This window comes from Mustelus asterias, chromosome 7, assembly GCF_964213995.1.
Source record: "Mustelus asterias chromosome 7, sMusAst1.hap1.1, whole genome shotgun sequence".
Lineage (NCBI taxonomy): Eukaryota > Metazoa > Chordata > Chondrichthyes > Carcharhiniformes > Triakidae > Mustelus > Mustelus asterias.
Window position 1 is genome coordinate 42259869 of NC_135807.1, and position 25824 is coordinate 42285692.

Consider the following 25824-nt stretch of genomic DNA (forward strand, 5'->3'; position numbering starts at 1 on the left):
ACCCCACTTGGAGTACTGTGCTCAGTTCTGGTCACCTCACTATAGGAAGGATGTGGAAAAGATTGAAAGGGTGCAGAGGAGATTTACAAGGATGTTGCCTGGATTGAGTGGCATGCCTTATGAGGATAGGCTGAGGGAGCTCGGTCTTTTCTTCTTGGAGAGACGAAGGATGAGAGGAGACCGAATAGAGGTATATAAGATGTTGAGAGGCATAGATCGGGTGGACTCTCAGAGGCTTTTTCCCAGGGTGGAAATGTCTGCTATGAGAGGACACAGGTTTAAGGTGCTGGGGGGTAGGTACAGGGGAGACGTCAGGGGTAAGTTTTTCACACAGAGGGTGGTGGGCGAGTGGAATCGGCTGCCGTCAGTGGTGGTGGTGGTGGTGAACTCAATAGGGTCTTTTAAGAGACTCCTGGTTGAGTACATGAAGCTTAATAGGATGGAGGGTTATAGGTAGGTCTAGAAGGTAGGGATGTGTTCGGCACAACTTGTGGGCCAAAGGGCCTGTTTGTGCTGTAGTTTTTCTATATTTCTAACTTCATTCAGTATCAGATTATGCCTTATTGCCTCAAGTGAGAATGTTTAAGACCAATTAGCCTCCGAGTAATCTCAGCCAGCTGAAAATAAATTTATGGCTTCGTGGGACAGGTCCCTTTCACAGAACATGACAATGCTCCTCCTTATAAAACAGCACATCATCCATTTCAACTTAAACAACTCCACAGAACCCCATGTGCTGAATAAATAAATACTATATAATACAAATATACATGTTAACTGATGAGACTTCCTCACTACACTGGAGAGAATTAAAGTGACTTATAATTACGGACAGAGGTGGGGGAATAATGATTAAATTATAAATCTAAGCTCTTGAAATTGGTGAGAGTTTTCATTTCAAAATTAACATACAAATGTGAAAGAATTAGTTCCTTTTTCCTGCAATCCCATAAACCGATAGTCTAAAACACAAAGTCAAACCACTGAAGACTTGAACATTTTCAGAGTGGTTTTGTGGAAGTAATATTCCCCTTTTTATGTTGGAACACATTTTTGTCATGAGAATGTCTCAAAATATGCATTATCTACATTACAGATTTGTGCGTTTTAATTCAAATTTGATGGTATTTTAAAAATTGGTTTAAATGGTTAAAATGAATACCCAAAGTACCTTTTTCTTCTGCACATTTTAGATTTTTTTCACTGCTATGCACTACGTCCTCCGGAAAGTGTTCTGGGCACAACCATTTTCAGGGGCTTTATAAATGACTGTCATAAATTCAGAAGAGGGGAAGTTTGTTGATAATTGCACAATATGTCCAGTGCCATTCACAACACTTTAGATACTGAAGCAGCCCATGTCCATATGCAGCAAGACCTGGACAACATTCAGGCTTGGGATAAATGGTAAATGACATTTGTGCAACACAAGTGCCAGGCAATGACCATCTCCAACAAGAAAGAATTTAGCCATCTCCCCGGGGCATTCAATAACATTACCATCCCTGAATGCTACATTAACGTCCAAGGGGTTACTACTGACCAAAACTGAACTGGACAAGCTTGCAAATACTTTAGTTACAAGAGCAGGTCAGAGGCTGGGAATTCTGAGGTGAGTAACTTACCTCCCGAGTCCCCAAAATATGTTCACCATCTATAAAAGGTACAAGTCAGGAGTGTGATTGAATACTGTCCATTTGCCTGGATGCATGTCACTGCAACAGCACTCAGGAAGCTTGACACTCTCCAGGAATGGGCAGCTTCATTGGCACCCCATGCATGAACCTAAACATTAAGTCGGTCCACCACTGAAATGTACAAAGACGAATAGCTGCAACTCCCTAGGGCTCCTTTGACAGCCCCATCCAAACCGGCGATCACTATCACATGGACGTGCAAGGGCAGCAGATGATTTGGAACACCATTACATGCAACGCACACACACCATCCTGACTTAACTACATTGTGGTTCCTTCAACGTTGGGGAATCTCAATCTTAGAACTCCCTTCCAAACAGCACCGAGAGTGCACCTACACCATATTTGCAGCAGTTTAATGCGTCAGCTCACCAACTCCAGGGTATCTGTGGTTGAATGACAAATGCTGGCCTTGACAGCAACACACATATCCAAAATGAATAAACTGTCACAGTTCCCATCATTATCAGTAACTACACTTGAAATGAACTGGTTCTCAAGTATTTTAATAACATTGAGAGCTCATGAAAGATGCTATACAAGTGTAAGTCATTTCCAGTATAAAAGTTTTTTTTAAACTTGCTGATGGGCACATTTACATTTTCAATCCCATTAAGGACCACAGGAAATTTTTGACATGCTATTTGATGTGATTTATAGACTGATGGCAGAATAAATTACATAACAGAGAAATTTTCTTTAGGTACCAAAATATTGTGGCTTTAAGAACTATACATAAAGCCATGGCCAACAGAATTTTTATACACTACACCTATTTATACTGGTAAGCTGATCAAATTAAAACGTGACACTTGGTTGGTGTCAGTTTAATTGTTTTATAAATAAACTAATCTCTTGGACAAGTTAAATGCCTGTTCATGTATGCAAATCATTCACCCGGACCCCCAGGTTACTAGTCCAGTAGTATAACCACTATGTTTCCGTATGCATGATCCACAATGAGAATCAGCTGTAACCATAAGGCTACTTTACACAATCTGCTTACACGATATTAGCTTGGATTAAAATATGTCTTACAAATTTGTCAATTATCACTCAATTGATAATGACAGTGCATAATTTAAAATCATATGTCTAACATTGAAACTCAGGATCAGGAATACAGTTGTCAAGTTAAATTTAAAGTTGCACTTCTAATATATTCTGGCATTTCCAGTCCACTGAAACATTTAATTTGCATGCTGTCATGTGGCAATTAATACATTTGTAACTCAACAATCTGAAATGAACAGCTGGGGATTGGGCAGGGTGGAAACAAAACCAAAAGAAAAGGCACAAATAATCTCAAACCTCAAAGTACTATTTTCAATATTAAAGATTAACAGGTTATTGGTATATGTAATATTTTGACCAAGAAAGGACTGTAGGTATTAGCACCAGAGCAAGGTTATTCTTCAATGACTCAATGTCAGAAGACTTCACATGCGTCACTGGTTTAATAAATCACATCATACTTAATCCAGTTCTGTTGTTTCACTCATTCTCCCAAACACACAACACAAGAAAAAACCTGTCTCAAAAGAGTAATCATCATCTTGTCCAGAACGAGGTACATTGTTCCTATCTTCTATTTTTTCAACTCTATTTAAGAACAAAGAACAAAGAACAATACAGCACAGGAACAGGCCCTTCGGCCCTCCAAGCCCGCACCGCTCCCCGGTCCAGGATTGAATCCTGAATCCAGGATCCCCGCCCAATTTTCCAGCCTATCTACATCCTAATATCCTATCCACCGAGCTGTCCCTCACAGCTACGATGCTTTGTTCATCACAACCTATTAACTCACCCCCACCCCCCCATTCCAGACCATGTGATCCCCAGGGAGAGACGAAAACCCAGAGTGTAAACCCCAGGGCCAATATGGGGAAAAAAAAATCTGGGAAATTCCTCTCCGACCCCCTGAGGCGATCGAAACGAGTCCAGGAGATCACACTGGCCCTGATCAGAAAATGCTTCCCAACCCTATTCATTTCCACTTATGCTTTACGAACACCATCTGAATTCCCTGCCCCCGAGACAGGTTCCCAACTATCCGCAGTCTCGCTCTGTACTGGCACCAGCAAGATGATCATAGAATGAAGCCTTGAAACGAGAAACAAAGAACAATTAGCCCGCGCCGCTCCCTGGTCCAAACTAGACCACTCTTTTGTATCCCTCCATTCCCACTCCGTTCATATAGCTGTCTAGATAAGTCTTAAATGTTCCCAGTGTGTCCGCCTCCACCACCTTGCCCGGCAACACATTCCAGGCCCCCACGACCCTCTGTGTAAAATATGTCCTTCTGATATCTGTGTTAAACCTCCCCCCCTTCACCTTGAACCTATGACCCCTCGTGAACGTCACCACCGACCCGGGGAAAAGCTTCCCACCGTTCACCCTATCAATGCCTTTCATAATTTTATACACCTCGAGTAAGTCTCCCCTCATCCTCCGTCTTTCCAAGGAGAACAACCCCAGTTTCCCCAATCTCTCCTCATAACCAAGCCCCTCCATACCAGGCAACATCCTGCTAAACCTCCTCTGTACTCTCTCCAAAGCCTCCACGTCTTTCTGGTAGTGTGGCGACCAGAACTGGACGCAGTATTCCAAATGCGGCCGAACCAACGTTCTATACATCTGCAACATCAGACCCCAACTTTTATACTCTATGCCCCGTCCTATAAAGGCAAGCATGCCATATGCCTTCTTCACCACCTTCTCCACCTGTGACGTCACCTTCAAAGATCTGTGGACTTGCACACCCAGGTCCCTCTGCGTCTCTACACCCTTTATGGTTCTTCCATTTATCGTGTAGCTCCTCCCTACATTATTCCCACCAAAATGCATCACCTCGCATTTATCAGGATTGAACTCCATCTGCCATTTCTTTGCCCAAATTTCTATATCCTTCTGTAGCCTCTGACAATGTTCCTCACTATCTGCAAGTCCTGCCAGTTTTGTGTCGTCCGCAAACTTACTGATCACCCCAGTTACTCCTTCGTCCAGATCATTTATATAAATCACAAACAGCAGAGGTCCCAATACAGAGCCCTGCGGAACACCACTAGTCACAGGCCTCCAGCCGGAAAAAGACCCTTCCACTACCACCCTCTGTCTTCTATGACCAAGCCAGTTCTCCACCCATCTAGCCACCTCCCCCTTTATCCCATGAGATCCAACCTTTTTCACTAGCCTACCATGAGGGACTTTGTCAAACGCTTTACTAAAGTCCATATAGACAACATCCACGGCCCTTCCTTCGTCAACCATTCTGGTCACTTCTTCAAAAAACACCACCAGGTTAGTGAGGCATGACCTCCCTCTCACAAAACCATGCTGACTATCGTTAATGAGTTTATTCCTTTCTAAATGCGCATACATCCTATCTCTAAGAATCTTCTCCAGGAAAAATAGGGTTGTTGTAGTGGGAGACTTCAATTTCCTTGGTATAGACTGGAAATCGCTGAGGGCAGGGACTCTGGATGGGGAGGAATTTGTAAAATGTGTACAGGAGGGTTCGTTGGAACAATATGTAGACAGCCCGACTAGAGAGGGTGCTATACTGGACCTGGTACTGGGGAATGAGCCCGGTCAGGTCTTCAAAGTTTTGGTAGGGGAACATGTGGCAAATAGTGACCACAATTCTGTTAGCTTTAGGATAGTGATGGAAAAGGATGAGTGGTGTCCTAAGGGTAAGGTGTTGGATTGGGGGAAGGCTAACTTTAGTGGGATCAGGCAGAAATTGGCAGCTCTTGATTTCGTGACCCCTTTTTGCTCTTCTAATTCCCCGTTTGAGTACTTTCCTACTTTCTTTGTACTCCTCCAGAGCTCCCTCCGTTTTTAGCTGCTTGGACCCAACATACGCCTCTCTTTTCTTTTTGACCAGTCCCTCAATTTCCCTGGTTATCCACGGTTCTCTAATCCCATCCTTCCTATCCTTCTTTTTTACAGGCACATGCTTGTCCTGTAGCCCTAACAACTGTTCCTTAAAAGACTGCCACATACCAGATGTGGATTTACCCTCAAACTTCCCCACCACGGACGTCAAGCTCACCGGCCTATAATTACCCGGGTTATCCTTCCTACCCTTCTTAAATAACGGGACCACATTAGCTATCCTCCAATCCTCTGGGACCTCACCTGCGTCCAGTGACGAGACAAAGATTTGCGTCAGAGGCCCAACGATTTCACCTCTCGTCTCCCTGAGCAGCCTTGGATAGATTCCATCAGGCCCTGGGGATTTGTCAGTCTTTATATTCTCTAACAAACCTAACACTTCCTCCTTTGTAATGGAGATTTTCTCCAACGGTTCAACACTCCCCTCCGAGACACTCCCAGTCAACACATCCCTCTCCTTTGTGAATACCGACGCAAAGTATTCATTTAGGATCTCCCCTACTTCTTTGGGCTCCAAGCATAAGTCCCCACTTTTGTCCCTGAGAGGTCCGATTTTTTCCCTAACAACCCTTTTGTTCCTAACGTATGAATAAAATGCCTTGGGATTCTCCTTAATCCTGTCTGCCAAGAACATTTCGTGACCCCTTTTTGCTCTTCTAATTCCCCGTTTGAGTACTTTCCTACTTTCTTTGTACTCCTCCAGAGCTCCCTCCGTTTTTAGCTGCTTGGACCTAACATACGCCTCTCTTTTCTTTTTGACCAGTCCCTCAATTTCCCTGGTTATCCACGGTTCTCTAATCCCACCCTTCCTATCCTTTTTTACAGGCACATGCTTGTCCTGTAGCCCTAACAACTGTTCCTTAAAAGGCTGCCACATACCAGATGTGGATTTACCCTCAAACAGCCTCTCCCAATCAAGAGCTGCCAATTTCTGCCTGATCCCACTAAAGTTAGCCTTCCCCCAATCCAACACCTTACCCTTGGGACACCACTCATCCTTTTCCATCACTATCCTAAAGCTAACAGAATTGTGGTCACTATTTGCCACATGTTCCCCTACCAAAACTTTGAAGACCTGACCGGGCTCATTCCCCAGTACCAGGTCCAGTATAGCCCCCTCTCTAGTCGGGCTGTCTACATATTGTTCCAACGAACCCTCCTGTACACATTTTACAAATTCCTCCCCATCCAGAGTCCCTGCCCTCAGCGATTTCCAGTCTATACCAGGGAAATTGAAGTCTCCCACTACAACAACCCTATTTTTCCTGCACCTATCCAGTATCTCCTGACATACCCATTCTTCCACTTCCCTTGGGCTGTTGGGGGGCCTGTAGTACACCCCCAACATAGTGACTGCGCCTTTCCTGTTTCTAAGCTCCACCCAGAGTGACTCGTTACACGACCCCTCTGAATTGTCCTCCCTCTGCACCGCTGTAATATGCTCTCCAACTAATACCGCTACTCCCCCACCTCTTTTGGCCCCTCCTCTGTCTCGCCTAAAACACTTGTACCCTGGAATATTCAGCTGCCAGTCCTGTCCCTCTTTCAACCAAGTCTCTGTCACCGCAACCACATCCAAATTCCTCGTGCGCATTAAGGCCCCAAGTTCGTCTGTCTTACCTGCTACGCTCCTTGCATTGAAGTATAAGCACTCCAGACCTCCAGGCCCAGTGAGGTCGTCCTCCCCCAGAGTGCTCTTCTTCTTTGCCAGCCTTGTCCCAGCCCCAAGCTCGTCCCCAGCCTCCACACTTGTAGACCTAATATTTTGATCCCCACCCATTTAGATTTGCTTTACAATATAAATTAGCGTAAAGTCAAACTTTTTGTACAAGGCCAAAAATGTCATATCGTGGCCCACAGAGCAGCTACATTCAGCCACCATGTGCCTGCCAAGTCTCTGAAACACGGCTTTGCGCAGCCCATTAGATCTTTAGTCCAAACAGCACTCATCGCTTTGTAATGTCAGCATCTCATCCTGCTCAAGTGTGACTGGAAAGGGAAGCTATTTGTGGTAGAGATGGAGCACGGACGTGCAGGATTAGGTTGGCTTTGGTTATCAGGAGATTGCACAAGAGATTGGTCAGTGGGGAGGACAGAAAATTAGGCCTGAGACACAAGGAGAAAGGAGCGATAGGAGATTTAGGTGGGTGGGGTGGGGTGGGGAGAGGCATGTGGGAAGAAAGAGACTGGAGTGGGGTTTGAAGATTGGGCTAGGGCAAGGGTGGGTGGAGAAAACAAGGTGATGTAATTGGCTCAGTGGACATGCTGCCCAGTACTTCATGCAGAACTCAGCCCATGAGCACATTCTGTGTCTGCGTGGGTTTCCTCCAGTTTTCTCCCACAGTCCAACAGTGTGTAGGTTATATGAATTAGCCATGTTAAATGTGTGGGGTGACAGGGATAGGGCAGGGGAAGGGGCCTGGCTAAGATAATGTCAGAATTAGTGCAGACTTGATAGATTGAATGGCCTCTTCTGCACTGTACGGATTCTATTCTATCGTTCTGTGAGTAGGAGCAATACAAATGCAGCAGCCAGGAAAGGAAGTCAAACCTGAGAAAGAATTACACTGGTGTGCGAATGAATTCATGGGATGTGAGCATCACTGGCAAGACTTTGCTGCTTGCTCGGCGTTTCAGAGAGCAGTAAAGAGTCAACCACATCACTGTAGATCTGGAATCATATAGACCAGCCAGGCATGGACAGCAGGCTTCTTTCTCTCAAAGAACAGCAGCAATTCAGTTGGGGAACAAATAGGTGGAGCTCAATTACTTTTACTTCACCGAAAAAACTGCACATTGATTTTTACATTGCAAACTTCAACCTCCAACGTTCATATTGGGCAGCAGCATGCAACACAACCGTAAGCTGTAGTCATGATCCCTGTGCCCCCTTTCAGAACAACGACTGGATCTTGCTGAGGTCCGATGCTGATCTGGAGCTTGACTTCAATACTTTCTCCAAAGGCAGCTTGTTTAAAAGAAAACTAGGCCTGCTGCATCACCAAGAGGATACAAAGCACTGATGTGCAGTCTGACTTTGAAGCTGAGACAGCCAATTTGCCTACCATTTCTTCAGCCTTCAACACTTAAATTTGTTGGTTAGGATCATGCATAACACACACTTCATTTAGATATTTTATGCATTTTGCAGAAGTAGCCTTCTCCCATATGCAAATTAACTCAATCCTGATTTCATACAGCCACCAGAGACATCTAGCAGTGATGACTAATGTGGTAGTGCTAAAGGCCATGCTGTTGGAGCAGGTTTGGTGTAAAATCACATCCATTTTATGTCCCAAAAATAGATAGAACACATACTGTGTCATAGCTTCTGAGTAGACTATAACAAGTGCAAGGATGAGCAATCAGGTCCACCACAAATTGACTATGATATCCTTGTCAATTCAGGAGTGAGAATGGGGAGAAGGGGGGGAATGGCTGGAAAAAGGAAGCTTTTGCTTTAATAGGGGCATGAAGAGCACAAATTATATAGGGTTGGGTGAAAGTTACTGTAACATAGGTTATATGGTTGGGGTGCAATTCTTTTTCAGCTGGTGAGAGGGGCAATGCAACTGCTCACTGAAACTAACATCATGTCCCAGTTTTATTAATTGAATTTAAACTCCACCAGCTGCTGTGGTGGGGTTTGAACTCATGCCTCCAGGATTCTGGATTACTAGTCCAGTATGCCACCATCTCCCGAGAATAGTGATCAATAAGTCAGACAGAATCTTAATTTTTATAAAAAGGGACAGAAAGTACAAACACAAGGAAGTTATATTAAATCAATAGAAAACACTGGTTGGGCCTCAACTACATTCAGTTCTGGATGCCACTTTAAGAAGGACGCGGAGGCATTGCAGTGAGTGCAGAAAAGGTTCAGCAGAATCTCAGTTTTGTGAATAAAATTCAGAAGAAAGAGAGGCTGTTCTCCTCGGAGAAGTTTAAGATGAGATTTGATAGAGGTGTTCAAAATCATGAAGGGTCTGGACAGAGGAGATAGGGAGTCGTTGTTTCCATTGGTGGATGAAAGAAAAACCACAGCACATTGATTTAAGGTAAATGGCAAAGATACCAAAAGATTTTTTTTTAAATGCAGTGGTTAGGATTTATAATGCCTGGGAAGTATGGTGGCAGATTCAATTATGGCTTTCAAGAGAATTGGACAGTTATCTAGGGGAAAAAAATGTACAAGTTTACAGGAAAAGGGTGGAGGGGGTGGGACTACTGTAGTTGCTTTTGGAGAGCACCAGCATGGACAGGACAGGCAGGAACAAAGAAATGGCTGATGAACTAAATTCATATTTAGCTTCTGTCTTCACAAAGGAAGGCATGAATAATGTAACAGGAGTCCTGAGAAATACAAATTTTAGTGAGGAGCTGAAGGAAATCAATACTGGAATGGATTCGGGGAAATTAATGGGATTGAAGGCAGATAAATCTACGGGGCCTGATGATCTTCATCCCAAAGTATTTAAGGAAAGTAGTCCTGGATATAGATCCATTGATGGTCATTTTCCAAAATTCTTTGGACTCTGAAATGCTTCCTACAGAATGGAGGGTAGTTCATATAAGCCCGCCATTCAAAAATGGGAGGTGCAGAAAAACAGGGAACTATAGACCAATAAGTCAAACATCAGTAGGAGGCAAGTTGCGACAGTCCATTATCAAGGATTTCGTAGCAGAGCATTTGTAAAGCACACAAAATTAGCACGGATTTACGAAAGGGAAATCATGCTCAATAGATCTACTAGAATCCTTTGAAAATGTAACTAGTAGAGTTGACCAGGGAGAACCATAAGATGTGATTTAATCTTTTAAATGACTCTTGCTAAGGTCTCAAACACGTATGGGATTGCAGGTAGTTTTTTGAGATGGATGAAAAGCTGGTTCACAGAGGAGAAGCAAAGAGTTGGAATAAATGGGTTATAGAATCATAGAATCTACAGTGTAGGAGGCGGCCATTTAGCCTATCGAGTCTGCACCAGCAACAATCCCAGCCAGGTACCAACCCCGTAACCCCACATATTTACCCTTCTAATCCCCCTGACGCTAAGGAGCAATTTATCATGACCAATCAACCTAACCTGTACATCTTTGGACTGTGGGAGGAAACTGGAGCACCCAGAGGAAACCCACACAGACATGGGGAGAATGTGCAAACTCCACACAGACAGTCACCCAAGGCCGGAATTGAACCTGGGTCCCCGGCGCTGTGAGGCAGCAGTGCTAACCACTGTGCCGTGCCACCCTGGGTCTTTTTCCAATTGGCAGGCAGTGACTAGCAGGATACCACAGAACCCACTGGTGCTAGGACCCCAACTGTTCATTTATTATCTCCAAATTTGCAGATGATACAAAGTTGGTGGGAGGGTGAGCTGTGAGGGGGATGCAGAGATGCTTCAGTGTGAATTAGACTGGCTGGGTGAGTGAGAATATGCATGGCAGATGCAATATTATTTGGACAAATGTGAGGTTATCCACTTCGGTAGCAAAAAAAAGGAAGGCAGATTATTTGAATGGGTATAAATTGAGAGGTGGATATTCAGTGAGACCTTGGTGTTGTCATGCATCAGTTGCTGGAAGTAAGCGTGCAGGTACAGCAGGCAGTAACGAAGACAAATGGTATGTTGGCCTTTATAGTGAGAGGATTTGAGTATAGGAATAGGGATGTTTTACTGCAACTGTATAGGGTGTTGGTGTGGCCACACCTGGAGTATTGTGTGCAGTTTCAGTGTCCTTATCTGAGGAAGGATGTTCTTGCCATAGAGGGAGTGCTGTAAAGGTTTATCAGGCTGATTCCTGGATGGCAGGACTGTCATTTGAGAAGAGAACAAATCGGTTAGAATTATATCCAATGGAGTTTAGAAGTGAGAGCCGGGATCTCAGAGAAACTTATAAAATTTTAACAGGATTAGACAGGGTAGATTCACAAAGACTGTTTCCAATGGTGGGGAATCCAGAAATAAGAGTCATAGTGAGAGAATAAGGGGTAAACCTTTTAGAACAGAGGCAAGGAGAAATTTTTTCACCCAGACAGTAGTGAATTTGTGGAATTCACCACCACAGGAAGTAGTTGAGGCCAAAATATTGTAAGATTTCCAAGAAGGAATTAGATATAGCTCTTGGGCCTAAAGGGATATGGGAGGGAAGGCAGGATCAGGGTATTGAATTTGATGATCAGCCATGACCATAATGAATGGCACAGGCCATTCCCTGCTTCGAATAAATACCTAAATCCATTTTGAAGGTTACTACTGAGTCAACTTCCACCACCTTTCAGGCAGGGATCACAGTTTCTGAAATTGAAATACTTGCGCCCCTTAAAAGCAGAGTTCAAGTGCAACAATCACAGCTACACTATCCCCTCAACCATTGGTTGGAGGACAATCATAAATAATCAAGCAGCAGGAAAACCAAACACCAAGAATACCCCATCCTCAATTATAGTTGGCAAATGAGTGCAAGAGTCAAGATCGGTATTTGCATGCATCTTTAGCCAAAAGGTATGTGGTTATCCTTATCAATTTCCTCCCAAGGCTCTTATCCAACCTTGCAATGCCAAATCTCTGACATTTAATCTCTTGTCCATACAAGTGAGACCTATTGTCTTAAAAATCAAGTGCCATGAGGGACATGTGTCTTGGGGAGTGTATGAAGTGTCTCCTGCTGTTTGAGCCTGAGCTCAGTGATTTGATTTATTATCACATGTATTGGGATACAGTGAAAAGAATTGTTTCTTGCGCGCTATACAGACAAAATATACCCCTCATACAGTACATACAGGAGAAGGAAAAGAGAGGGTGCAGAATATAGTGTTACAGTCACACACACATAGCTTAATATATGGTAGGTCCATTCAAAAATCGGATGGCAACAGGGAAGCAGCTGTTCTTGAGTCAGTTGGTACACGTTCTCAGACTTTTGTACCTTTTCCCCTTTTGGTGGAAGAGAGTATGTCTAGGGTGCACAGGGTCCTTGATTATGCTGGCTGCTTTTCAGAGACAGCAGGAAGTGTAGACGGAATCAATAGATGAGAGGCTGGTTTGCACGATGGACTGGGCTTCATTCAGAAACCTTTGTAGTTTCTTGTGGTCCTGGTTAGCAGAAGCCATGCCAAGCTGTGATACATCCAGAAAAAATGCATTCTATGGTGCATCTGTTAAAATTGGAGAGAGTCGCAGCAGACATGCCAAATTTCCTTAACCTCCTGAGAAAGCTTTCTTAACTATAGCGTCAGCATGGAGGGACCAGGACATGTTAGTGTTCTGGATACCTAGAAACTTGAAGCTCTTGACCACTTCATCACCATTGATGTAGACCAGTGCATGTCCTCCACTATGCTTTCTGAAGTCGATGACCATCTCCTTTGTTTTACTGACAGTGAGTGTTTCCAAGCTTGAGAGAGCGTTATTCACTGGATGCATCAGGGAGGCTGAGAGTTGTAGGGTCCAGCCTCCTGGATGGTACATTACAGGAGGTGGCTACACAGGTTGGGTGGCCATCAGAAAGAGTAAAAAGTGGCAGGAGGAACAGATGTGTAGGCAGATTTTGGCAAGGTGCAAAAGTAACAAGGTTGTTCTAATGGGTGATTTTAATTTCCCCTATACTGACTGGGACTCATTTAGTGCTAGGGGCGTGGATGGGGCAGAGTTTGTAAGGAGCATCCAGGAGGGCTTCTTGAAACAGTGTGTAGATAGTCCAACTAGGGAAGGGGCCTTACTGGACCTGGTATTGGGGAATGAGCCCGGCCAGGTGATCGATGTTTCAGTAGGGGAGCAGTTCAGGAACAGTGACCACAATTCAGTAAGCTTTAAGGTACTGATGGATAAAAATAAGTGCAGTTCTCAGGTGAAGGTGCTAAACTGGGGGAAGGCTAATTACAACAATATTAGACAGGAACTGAAGAATGTAGATTGGGGGCAAATGGTTGAGGGCAAATCAACATCTGTCATATGGGAGGCATTCAAGTGCAAGTTGATAGGAATTCAGGACCAGTACGTTACTGTAAAGCTGAAGGATAAGTATGGCAGGTTACGGGAACTTGGATAATGAGAGCTATTGTGAGCCTAGTCAAAAAGAAAAGGGAAGCATTTGTCAAGTCTAGGAGGCTGGAACACAGAAAGCAAGTGTGGAATACAAGGAAAGTAGAAAGAAACTGAAGCAAGGAGTCAGGAGGGCTAAAAGGGGTCACAAAAAGTCATTGGCCAGCAGGAGTAAGGAAAATCCCAAAGCTCCTTTTTATACATAAAGAGCAAGAGAGTAGCCAGGGAGGGGTTGGCCCTCTCAGGCAAAGGGGAGGGAATCTACATGTGGAGCCAGAGGAAATGGGTGCAATATTAAATGAGTACTTTGCGTCAGTATTCACCAAAACGAGAAGGACTTGGTGGATGATGAGTCTAGGGAAGGATGTGAAGATAGTTTGGGTCATGTTGAGAGCAAAAGGAGGGAGCATTGGGGTTTTTTCCCTTTTGAAGGTTACTACCGAATCAACTTCCACCACCTTTCAGGCAGGGTATTTCCAGATCACAGCTTCTGAAATTGAAGAAATACTTGTGCCCCTTAAAGCAGAGTTCAATTGCAGCAATCACAGCTACACCATCACCTCAACCATTGGTTGGAGGACAATCATCATAGGTAATCAAGCAGCAGGAAAACCAAACACCAAGAATATCCCATCCTCAATCAAAGTTGGCCAATGAGTGCAAGCGTCAAGATCGGTGTTTGCATGCATGTTCAGCCATCTTCATTAAGGTAGACAAGTCCCCAGGGCCTGATGGGATATACCCCAGAATACTGAAAGAGGCAAGGGAAGAAATTGCTGGGGCCTTGAGAGAAATCTTTACATCCTCACTGGCTACAGGGGAGGTCACAGTAAGAAGTTTAACAACACCAGGTTAAAGTCCAACAGGTTTATTTGGTAGCAAAAGCCACACAAGCTTTCGGAGCTGCAAGCCCCTTCTTCAGGTGAGTGGGAATTCTGTTCACAAACAGAGCATATAAAGATACAAACTCAATTTACATGAATAATGGTTGGAATGCGAATACTTACAACTAATCAAGTCTTTAAGAAACAAAACAGCATGAGTGGAGAGAGCATCAAGACAGGCTAAAAAGATGTGTATTGTCTCCAGACAAGACAGCCAGTGAAACTCTGTGGGGGTTACAAATAGTGGGACATGAACCCAATATCCCGGTTGAGGCCGTCCTCGTGTGTGCGGAACTTGGCCATCAGTTTCTGCTCAGCGACTCTGCGCCGTCGTGTGTCGCGAAGGCCGCCTTGGAGAACGCTTACCCGAATATCAGAGGCCGAATGCCCGTGACCGCTGAAGTGCTCCCCAACAGGAAGAGAACAGTCTTGCCTGGTGATTGTCGAGCGGTGTTCATTCATCCGTTGTCGCAACGTCTGCATAGTTTCCCCAATGTACCATGCCTCGGGACATCCTTTCTTGCAGCGTATCAGGTAGACAACGTTGGCCGAGTTGCAAGAGTATGTACCGTGTACCTGAAAGAGGTACTCTGATATTCGGGTAAGCGTTCTCCAAGGCGGCCTTCGCGACACACGACGGCGCAGAGTCGCTGAGCAGAAACTGATAGCCAAGTTCCGCACACACGAGGACGTCCTCAACCGGGATATTGGGTTCATGTCCCAATCTTGCAACTCGGCCAACGTTGTCTACCTGATACGCTGCAAGAAAGGATGTCCCGAGGCATGGTACATTGGGGAAACTATGCAGACGCTGCGACAACGGATGAATGAACACCGCTCGACAATCACCAGGCAAGACTGTTTTCTTCCTGTTGGGGAGCACTTCAGCGGTCACGGGCATTCGGCCTCTGATATTCGGGTAAGCGTTCTCCAAGGCGGCCTTCGCGACACACGACGGCGCAGAGTCGCTGAGCAGAAACTGATAGCCAAGTTCCGCACACACGAGGACGGCCTCAACCGGGATATTGGGTTCATGTCCCACTATTTGTAACCCCCACAGAGTTTCACTGGCTTCACTGGCTGTCTTGTCTGGAGACAATACACATCTTTTTAGCCTGTCTTGATGCTCTCTCCACTCACATTGTTTCGTCTCTTAAAGACTTGATTAGTTGTAAGTATTTGCATTCCAACCATTATTCATGTAAATTGAGTCTGTGTCTTTATAAGCTCTGTTTGTGAACAGAATTCCCACTCACCTGAAGAAGGGGCTTGCAGCTCCGAAAGCTTGTGTGGCTTTTGCTACCAAATAAACCTGTTGGACTTTAACCTGGTGTTGTTAAACTTCTTACTGTGTTTACCCCAGTCCAACGCCGGCATCTCCACATCATGACTACAGGGGAGGTCCCAGAGGATTGGAGAATAGCCAATGTTGTTCCTTTATTTAAGAAGGGTAGCAAGGATAATCCAGTTAAGTATAGGCTGGTGAGCCTTACATCAGTGGTAGGGAAATTATTGGAGAGAATTCTTCGAGACAGGATTTATTCCCACTTGGAAATAAATGGACGTATTAGCAAACGGCAACATGGTTTTGTGAAGGGGAAGTCATGTCTCACTAACTTGATCGAGTTTTTCGAGGAAGTTACGAAGATGATTAATGAGGGTAGGGCAGTGGATGTTGTCTACATGGACTTCAGTAAGGCCTTTGACAATGTCCCTCATGGCAGACTGGTGCAGAAGGTGAAGTTGCATGGGATCAGAGGTGAGCTGGCAAGATGGATACAGAACTGGCTCGGTCAAAGAAGACAGAGGGTAGCAGTGGAAGGGTGAATTTGTGAATGGAGGGCTATAACTAGTGGCATTCCTCAGAGATCACTGCTGGGACCTTCGCTGTTTGTGATATATATATATATAAATAAATGATTTAGAGGAAAATGTCACTGGTTTGTAAGTTTGCAGGCGATACAAAGGTTGGTGGATTTGCGGATGCGATGAGGACTGTCAGAGGATACAGCAGGATATAGATCGGTTGGAGGCTTGGGCACAGAGATGGCAGATGAAGTTTAATCCGGACAAATGTGAGGTAATGCATTTTGGAAGGTCTAATACAGATGGGAAATATATATAGTAAATGGCAGAACCCTTATGAGTATTGACAGTCAGTGAGATCTGGGTGTACAGGTACACAAGTCACTGAAAGTGGCAACGCAGGGGGAGAAGGTAGTCAAGAAGGTATACAGCATGCTTGCCTTCATCGGCCGGGGCATCAAGTTTAAAAATTGACAAGTCATGTTGCAGCTTTATAGAACCTTAGATCAGCCTCCCTTGGAATATAGTGTTCAATTCTGGTTGTCACACTACCAGAAAGATGTGGAGGCATTTGGAGAGGGTAAAGAAAAGATTTACCAGGATGTTGCCTGGTATGGAGGGCATAAGCTATGAGGAGAAGTTGGAGAAATTTGGTTTGTTCTCACTGGAATGACGGAGGCTGAGGGGCGACCTGATGAAGTCTACAAGATTATGAGGGGCATGGACAGAGTGGATAGTCAGAAGCTTTTTCCCAGGGTGGAAGAGTCAATTACTAGGGGGCATAAGTTTAAGATGCAAGGTTTAAAGGAGAGGTATGAGGCAGGTTTTTTTGTTACACAGAGGGTGGTGGGTGCCTGGATTCACTGCCGGGGGAGGTAGTGTAAACAGATACGATAGTGGCTTAAGGGACATCTTGACAAATATATGAATAGGATGGGAATCGAGGGAAATGGTCCCCAGAAGGGCAGGGGGTTTTAGTTCAAATGGGCAGCATGGTCAGTGCAGGCTTAGAGGGCCGATGGGTCTGTTCCTGTGCTGTAATTTTCTTTGTTTTTTGACTCTTCAGAATATGTGCAGATCTCAAACTAGTCCTCAGCTTTGGATAGTACTGGGAGTGAAGGCATGCAGTCCAGACCTTATTACCAACAGGTGACTGAACAGCAAAGAGTAGAAATGCAGACATTGGAGAAGATTCCAGAGATCCTGGATTTTATAAAAGGGCACAAGGAGTAGAGGGGCAGACTGGTTTTCTGTAATGTGTTAGGGAGGAATTTAAAGAGTACGATCTCGAAGGCAGTAATCTCTGGATTACTCTCACATGCCAACAGAGAAGAAATAGGAAGATAGGATCAAAGTATGATTTGATAGCAAGGTCCAGGCAGTAGGGCTTCAGATTCTTGGAACATCGGGACTAATTCTGAGGCAAGAGGCACCGATTCAAGAAGGACAGATAGAACAGGAGGTAAGAGAGGAGGGGGAGTTGCACTTTTGATTAAGGAAAACATCACGGCAGTACTGAGAGGGGATATATCTGAGGGTTCGCCCACTGAGTCTATATGGGTAGAACTGAGAAATAAGAAAGGGGAAATCACTTTGATAGGGTTGTACTATAGGCCCCCAAATAGTCGGCAGGAAATTGAGGAGCAAATATGCAAGGAGATTACAGATAGCTCCAAGAAAATAGGGTGGTAATAGTAGGGGATTTTAATGTTCCCAACATTGACTGGGACAGCCATAGTATTAGAGGATTGGATGGAGAGAAATTTGTTGAGTGTATTCAGGAAGAATTTCTCATTCAGTATGTGGATGGCCCAACTAGAAAGGGGGAAAAACTTGACCTCCTCTTGAGAAATAAGGAAGGACAGGTGACAGAAGTGTTAGTGAGGGATCACTTTGGGACCAGTGACCATAATTCTATTAGTTTTAAGATAGCTATGGAGAATGATAGGTCTGGCCCAAAAGTTAAAACTCTAAATTGTGGCAAGCCAATTTTGATGGTATCAGGCAGGAACTTTCAAAAGTTAATTGGGGGGAGTCTGTGGGAAGGCAAAGGGACATCTGGTAAAAGGGAGGCTTTCAAAAGTGTGTTAACCAGGGTACAGGGTAAGCACATTCTCAGTGTGAAGGGCAAGGCTGGCAGAAGTCGGGAACCCTGGATGGCTCGGGATATTGAGGCCCAGGTCAAGAAGGAGGAGGCACATGACATGCATAGGCAGCTGGGATCAAGTGAATCCCTTGAAGAGTATAAGGGGTGTAGGAGTAGAATTGAGAGAGAAATCGGGAGGACAAAAAGGGGACACGAGATTGTTTTGGCAGATAAGGCAAAGGAGAGTCCAAAGAGCTTCTACAAATACATAAAGGCCAAAAAAGGGTAACTAGGGAGAGAATGGGGCCTCTTAAAGATCAACAAGGTAATCTATATGCGGATCCACAAGAGATAGGGAGATCCTAAATGAATATTCCTCCTCAGTATTTACTGTTGAGAAAAGCATGGATGTTAGGGAACTTAGGGAAATAAATAGTGATGTCTTGAGGAGGGTACATATTACAGGGGAGGTGGTGCTGGAAGTCTTAAAGCGCATCAAGATAGATAAATCCCCGGGACCTGACGAAGTGTATCCCAGGACATTGTGGGAGGCTAGGGAGGAAATTGCGGGTCCCCTAGCAGAGATATTTGATTCATCGACAGCCACAGGTGAGGTGCCTGAAGATTGGAGGGTGGCAAATGTTGTGCCTTTGTTTAAAAAGGGCTGCAGGGAAAAGCCTGGGAACTACAGGCCAGGTGAGCCTCACATCTGTGGTGGGTAAGTTGTTGGAAGGTATTTTGAGAGACAGGATCTACAGGCATTTAGAGATGCAAGGACTGATTAGGGACTGTCAGCATGGCTTTGTGAGTGGAAAATCATGTCTCACAAATTTGATTGAGTTTTTGGAAGGGGTAACCAAGAAGGTAGATGAGGGCAGTGCAGTTGATGTTGTCTACATGGACTTTAGCAAGGCCTTTGACAAGGTACCGCATGGTAGGTTGTTGCATAAGGTTAAATCTCACGGGATCCAGGGTGAGGTAGCGAAATGAATACAAAATTGGCTTGACGACAGAAGCCAGAGGGTAGTTGTAGAGGGTTGTTTTTCAAACTGGAGGTCTGTGACCAGCGGTGTGCCTCAGTGATCAGTGCTGGGTCCACTGTTATTTGTCATTTATATTAATGATTTGGATGAGAGTGTAGGAGGCGTGGTTAGTAAGTTTGCAGATGACACCAAAATTGGTGGCATAGTGGACAATGATGAAGGTTCTCGGACTGCAACGGGATCTTGATCAGTTGGGCCAGTGGGCTGACAAATGGCAGATGGAGTTTAATTTAGAAAAATGCAAGGTAATGCATTTTGGTAGATTGAACCAGGGCAGGACTTACTCAGTTAATGGTAGGGCATTGGGGAGAGTTACGGACCAAAGAGATCTAGGGGTACAGGTTCATAGCTCCTTGAAAGTGGAGTCACAGGTGGACAGAGTGGTGAAGAAGGCATTCTGCATGCTTGGTTTCATTTGGTCAGAACATTGAATACAGTTAGGACACCTTGTTGAAGTTGTACAAAACATTGGTAAGGCCACACTTGGAATACTGTGTACAGTTCTGGTTACCCTATTATAGAAAGGATATTATTAAACTAGAAAGAGTGCAGAAAAGATTTACTAGGATGCTACCGGGACTTGATGGTTTGAGTTATAAAGAGAGGCTGGATAGACTGGGACTTTTATTTCTGGAGCGTAGGAGACTGAGGGGTGATCTTATAGAGGTCTATAAAATAATGAGGGGCATAGATCAGCTCGATAGTCAATATCTTTTGCCAAAGGTAGGGGAGTCTAAAACTAGAGGGCATAGGTTTAAGGTGAGGGGAGAGATACAAAAGGATCCAGAGGGGCAATTTTTTCAGAGGGTGGTGAGTGTCTGGAACAAGCTGCCAGTAGTAGTAGAGGCGGGTACAATTTTGTCTTTTAAAAAGCATTTAGACAGTTACATGGGTAAGATGGGTATAGAGGGATATGGACCAAATGCAGGCAATTGGGACTAACTTAGGGCTTTAACAAAAAAGGGGCGGCATGGACAAGTTGGGCCGAAAAGGGCCTGTTTCCATGCTAGAAACCTCTGACTCTATAACAGGACAGGGAACTTTGTGTGGACTCTAGCACATACAAATAGAAAAGAGGAATAAGGTGCGTGATGGGGAATGTGCTGGATAGTACTAGGGAAGGAAGTTGTACCACATTAGAAAGGAGCAAATTACAGAGGATTATAATGTAAACACACAAAATGAGAAGGGAAATCACTGATGCACAAGACCTAGGGAGCGATGATACCAGGGGGACTTTACCCAAATATCAATTGGGATCATTGATTAAGAATTTAAGAAATGTGTTTAGGAGAGCTTCCTTGACCCAACTAGGAAGGAAGCATCATTGGATTTAATATTGGGAAATGAGGTGAACCAAGTGCCTGTGGTGAACACGTATACAAGAGTGATCATAAGGTTTATATTAGTAATGGAGGAGAGTAAGGAACAATCTAGAGTAGAACTTTGAAACCGGAAGTGGGCTAACTTCAGTAAGATGAAGGGGGAATCTAACCAGGGTAAAATGGGACCAAAGACAAGAAAAAACAGTAACAGAGCAATTAGTTATCTTTAAAAAGATTTCTCAGGTACAGGCTATGTATATTTGAACAAATTGGAAACACAGAGGAACCAAAGCCAGCTAGCCCTCATTGAGTAATGAAGAAGATCGAAAATATGATGCAACAAGAGTGTTGATGCATGTCAGGCAAATTCTTCAAGCAAGAACCAGACAAATATCATAAGTTGGGAGGAGAAAAGAAGAGGAATATAAGATTGGGAGAGAATGAGAATAGATCAGTGACAATAAAAGTAACTTTTCTTCTAAGGCAAGCAAATAGAAAGTAGGTAAGAGATAGATGGGGCCTATTAGGAACAAAGGGGGTGATAAATGCTTAGAGTGGCAACATAAGAATACTGAAATACTTTGTGTTAGCGTTTGCTAAGAAAATAGAAGCTGAAAATAACAGTAGAAGCAGAGATAGAAAAGGTAATGGGAGGAATAAAAACTGATAGGATGTGCTGGAAAAACTGGCAATGCCTAGAATAAGTCACCTGGTCCAAATGGCTTGCATCTCAAGTTAAACGAAACGTGAGTGGAGTTAGTGGAAAGGCTTGCCGTAATCTTCCAATCTTCGAGATACAGGGGGAATGCCAGTGGATTGGAAAATGGCTGATCTCACACCTTTGTTCAAGAAAAGATGCAAGGGCATGCCTTGTTACTACAGGCTAGGTTTTTTTGTTCATTCATGGGATGTGGGCATTGTTTCATCAGAGCTGACCCAAAGAATGGTCATCCAGACTCGAAACGTTGGCTCTATTCTCTCTCCACAGATGCTGTCAGGCTTGCTGAATTTCTCCAGCATTTTCACTGTTCCAACATCTGCAGTATTTTGCCTTTAATCAACTCCCATACTGTTTTTCACCCTGAGGGCAATAGCAGGGAGCTATTTCTGAGCTGATGATCAGCCTATTGAACTATGAATGCACTATGGTCAACAAGTCCTGGTGTTGGACTCAAAGTAAGAAGTTTAACAACACCAGGTTAAAGTCCAACAGGTTTATTTGGTAGCAAAAGCCACACAAGCTTTCGAAGCTCTAAGCCCCTTCTTCAGGTGAGTGGGAATTCTGTTCACAAACAGAGTTTATAAAGACACAGACTCAATTTACATGAATAATGGTTGGAATGCGAATGCTTACAACTAATCAAGTCTTTAAGAAACAAAACAATGGGAGTGGAGAGAGCATCAAGACAGGCTAAAAAGATGTGTATTGTCTCCAGACAAGACAGCCAGTGAAACTCTGCAGGTCCACGCAACTGTGGGCGTTACAAATAGTGTGACATGAACCCAATATCCCGGCTGGACTCAAACCCAGAGCTTCTGGTCCAGCAGTTGGGGCGCTACCATTGTACAAGGCCTTCTTAACTTGCATATTAGAATACAGCAAAATGTCAACATTTGCTGATGATATTGAATGGTGAGGACTATACCAATTGACTACAACAGGGCATAGGCTGGCAGAACAAGCAGACAAGTGGCAAATGGAATTCAATAGAGATGTAGGAGGTGACAGATTTTGGCAGAATAGATAGGAAACACATATAAACTTAATTATACTGTGAAGATCACGCAGGGATGGAGGAATGCAGGGGTTCATGTGCATAGACCTTTGAAGACAGGACATGTTGATGGAGCAGTCAGCAAAGCATACAGGATCTAGGGAAGTTAGGCCAAACCTCTAGAAAGCTTTGGTTATGCCGTAACTACGTTTTGCGCCAAGTTCTGGTCACCATGCTTTAGAAAGCATTTTAAGATCCTCGAGAGGTGCAGAGGGGATTTACCACAATTGTTCTATGTACAAGGAATTTTAGCTACAAAATTAGATTGGGGAAGCTGGGGCTGGTCCTTTATGGAAGAAAAAAAGATGAGCAAAGATTTGAATAAGCTGTTCCTATTAGCTGATGACGCAAGAATAAGGAGACAGAAATTTAAGGTTTTGGTATGAGAAGTGAGAGGAGAAATGAGAGGAAGAACTTATTTTACACTGTGGGGTAATGATCTGGAAGCCACTGCCTACAAGGATGGTGGATCAGAGTGGAACAATGATTTCAAAAAGAAATTGGCTGAACACTTGGGGAAATAAACTTTGAGGGAATGGATTGCTCTAAAGAGCCAGCATGGACTCAATGGCCAATTGTGCTCAGTAACTCACTCCTCAACTCTATCACAGACCTTCTCTTTTACTCTTTCCTCACCTCACCTGTTTAAAATCTTTTACATTTCTGAAGCTTTTCAATTCTGATGATAGGTCCTTGATCTGAAACGTTAACGCTGTTTCTTTCTTTTAACAGATGTTGCCTGATATGCTGAGTATTTCCGGCATTTTCTGTTTTTATTCGATTATCCAGCTAATTGGATTCACTCCGCAAGGCAGAATGTGGCTGACCGCCATGGACACACCAAAGACTAGAGATCATGACAATGCTCAGATGTGGCCCTGATGATTTGTGCAAAGCTAGCTGGCCTGCCAGCCAATCTGTTCCAGGACTGTTACTGACACTGGCATCTACTCAATGTGAAAGACTGCCCCAGTTTGCATTATAACCCAGTCAGTTACTGCTCGACGAGCTACTCCCAATCAGTAAAGAGACTGAAGGAGTTAGTGCCATCAAGCAACAGTGACTCACCAATCATCTCTCCACTGACACTCAGTTCAAGTTCCCATTGAACCCTTGGTTTCAGATCTCATCAGTGCATTAATAGACATGGCCACAAGGGCTAAAATGCCAGAGACAATGTGAGAATAACCACCCTGACATCAAGGCAGCATTTCACTAAAAATGGCACCAAGCAATTTTAACAGAATTGAAAACAGTGGAGGGGCAACAGGAAAACTATCCAGTGGGCAGAGACATGCACGAAGGAAGGAAAATGTCTGTGGCTGAGACCAATCACCGCAATCCAAGGGAAACACTCTTTGGCCTAACCACACTTGCTGGTTCAATGACCTTCAATCTTTGACAATGTCACATTACCTGCTGACATTTCTACAACGTTCAGTTCAATTTACAACCCCTTTAATAATAAAGAACTCACTCCAGTCAGCAACAGAGCTTATATAACATCCAGGCTTTGGCTGGCAAGTAGCCAGAAGCATTTACACTACCCAATGCCAGGTAATAACCATCTCCAACAAAAGGAAGCCCAGTAAACTCCCCTTGACTTAATGGTACCATCACCAAGTCTCCTCCATCAGCAAATTGGGGAGCAATATAACCATTTAATAAAGCTTTTTCATAACTTTCAACCTCATTGACATTGCAACCTAATGTTCACGTAGATTTTCCCTCTGAATCAATTACATACTTGCTGCAAACCCACTTTACACATCCATGTACAACTACAGCGTCACAATTGAGCTCGCGGGTAAGCTATGCTCAAGGCCCCATAATCCGGTTTTCACCACATCCACAGACATCATTTGTGACTGCCATCTTATTTCCTTCATCAAACCTTTGGCCTCTCTTCCTTTGACAGTTGGATCATCCCAGTGACTTGCCAAAGTATTCCATCTTCAAGACATAATCCTTTAACATGGAAAATATTCCAAATCACTTGACATAGGGATAAGGAAAAAATAATGATCTATAAGGGGATGGATACTATGCCATACAAGCTGAAATTTTGATTATAGAAATATTTGAAGGATAAACACTTTTGTGCTGTAATTTCTACATATTTTGATACGTTGTTAGTAAAACTTTGGGCAGTTTTCTTGAACTTTAATAGGAAAAATTGACTTCTCCCAAAGTTTCTTTTCTAATAATACAAATACATTTTATGCAAGATCTATATAGGACTTTGGAGGTTAGACAAAACAGCGTACAAAGTCAGCTTAACTAATATAAAAATTGCTTATTAATCACTACACAAACATCACATTTCCTACCAGAAAAGTATTATTTTCTTAAAGCCAACAGTCCTGAACATGATTGCAATGACATCTCACCTCTGTAAAAGCTAAGTGAACTTTAGTTAAATTATAAGTTTGCACCGACAAAGCTCAATCACAAATGACTAATTCTTGACATTGTAAACTTATACAAAGTATAAATACCTCAAATTTTCTTGAATAAAGTCACCATCATATCAGTCAAACTTCAAATAACCATCAAGTTTAATAGTACCAGCAACTCGAACAGCTCAGTGAACAAAAGATTATTCACACTAAAGTGCAGAAATATTGCTCCAATGCAATTAATTTAAAAATGGTTCATTTACTCTGAGTAAAACTTAAAGTAAAGGTGCACCTTCACTTGTAACGTGCTTTGATAACTTTAATAAAATTACATACGATCTTGCCAGCAAATAAGCCATTTCAAAAATACTGCTATAACGAGTGCTGCAAAATAAACACATCAATTCAATCAAGTATCAGGATAATTATAAATTGACTGCTTATGACCATTTAAGAGTTAAATCTGAGTACACAGGAACAGGAGTGGGCCATTCAAACCTTCAAATATGTTCTGCCATTCGATGGCTGATCCTTACCTGGACTCCATTTACCCGCTTTTTGACGCTCTTTTGTTACTCTCGATACCCGTACCCGACAAAAACCTATTGATCTGCCTTGACAGATTCAACTTAACCAAACACTCTCAAACTTTTGAGGAAGAAAATTCCAAATTTGCACCACCCTTTGTATGAAATGCTTCATGCTTTCAGACCTGATAACTTGTCTTAAACTACTGTTGGCTGCGGATCTGAATGAGAACGGAGGTAAACGGGATAGAAAGGAGTGGCATTCTGTCCGAGATTTGTACATTTGCACTGATAGTCCTGAATATTTTAACTGACATCAACCAATTTAAACGCTGTATTT

General features: G+C 43.6%; 1 protein-coding gene across 3 annotated transcripts in view; it reads right to left on the reverse strand.

Moving 5' to 3' along the window:
• plekhf2 (pleckstrin homology domain containing, family F (with FYVE domain) member 2) overlaps positions 1 to 25824 on the reverse strand; it is a 44525-nt gene that overhangs the window by 17712 nt on the left and 989 nt on the right. The gene's annotated exons all lie outside the window — the stretch shown is intronic.